General features: G+C 61.4%; 1 protein-coding gene across 1 annotated transcript in view; it reads right to left on the bottom strand.

Annotated features, from left to right (window-relative positions):
- The window catches only part of LOC105513131 (short stature homeobox protein-like), a 5,709-nt gene that overhangs the window by 2,007 nt on the left and 2,419 nt on the right, over positions 1–1,283 (bottom strand). The gene's annotated exons all lie outside the window — the stretch shown is intronic.

Raw genomic sequence — 1,283 nt, 5'->3', positions numbered from 1 at the left:
CTCTCCCGGGACACCAGGTCTCCAAGCCTCTCCCGGGACACCAGGTCCCCAAGGCTCTCCCGGGACACCAGGTCCCCAAGGCTCTCCCTGATCACCAGGTCTCCAAGCCTCTCCAAGGCCACCGGGTCCCCAAGCCTCTCCCGGGACGCCAGGTCCCCAAAGCTCTCCCGGATCACCAGGTCTCCAAGCCTCTCCTCAGGACACCAGGTCCCCAAGCCTCTCCCGGCGACACCAGGTCCCCAAAGCTCTGGTGCACAAAGCCAGGCAGGCCTGCGGCCTCTAACGGCCTAATTTCACTGGGTCCTGCCGTCAGCAAGAGACGATAGAAGAAGTGGGCTCCTTCTCCCACCTCAAGGCCAGGTACCCAGAAGAAGAGAACCGCGGAGGGATGTGGACCTGTCTCCTTCCAGCCTGGGCCATGGAGAGCTGGAGAGCTCCTGGCGACCAGCGCTCAGGGGTCCATTTCTAAGTTGCTCATTTATAATTTAGACTTTTATACCTGCCACTCCCCACCGCCACCCCACCCCCAAGCCTTTGCACCCTCAGCCAGCAGAGGCTGCGGCCAGACGGGTGGTACCTGCAGCCCTTCGCCAAACACGCGCCCCAATACAAACCCCAGCTGTCCCCTTGGAATAAAAAGGTCAAGAACAGAGGCCACGCGTCCGCCCTGCCAGAGCCCCCCAACTCCGTTCCACCCGCGCATGATCCCGACCCTCAGATTAGGGACCGAAGGGGCGCGCAGGGGCGCTGGGCTGCGTTCAGGCAGGGCGCACCTGGGCGCTGCGCTCTCTCCTCCTGGGACCGTGCACCCTCCTTCCACACAATTTCCCGCTTCCCCCCATCCCATCTCCACACTAAGCCAGGGCCCCCTTGGGACGCTTGGGCTCCGCGACCGACCCCCCGCTCCCTGGAAGCCGCAAATCCACGCTGGGAACCCAAATGCTGCTCACTCCAAAGTCAGCTGGGAGCTGAGTAGGGGGTCTCCAGCTCGGAGGTACAGAGCCCGGGCCAGGGTCCAGGGTCCAGGCAGACGCCCCAGGCCCTCGGACACTCGGGGGTGGTGGTGAAAAGGGAGTGGCTGTCTATCCCATCTCTGGTATCCAGGCGCAGGCATCCCAGCCTTCTTAACCAGGCAGCAGGCCTGGTGGGGGGTGCCTGACTGGGTGGGACTTCTTACCCCTCTGGTTTTTGTAAGATTTCCGTTTGGGCTTTGTGTGTGTTCACCTTCCCAAAAGGTCTTTGAGTTTTCACAGCCCGATTTTTTTTTTTTTTTTTTTTTTTTT

Source organism: Colobus angolensis, unplaced genomic scaffold, assembly GCF_000951035.1.
Source record: "Colobus angolensis palliatus isolate OR3802 unplaced genomic scaffold, Cang.pa_1.0 Scaffold223, whole genome shotgun sequence".
NCBI classification, from domain to species: domain Eukaryota; kingdom Metazoa; phylum Chordata; class Mammalia; order Primates; family Cercopithecidae; genus Colobus; species Colobus angolensis.
The sequence above is the reverse complement of the archived record's forward strand: the minus strand, read 5'-3'. Positions and strand labels throughout refer to the sequence as shown.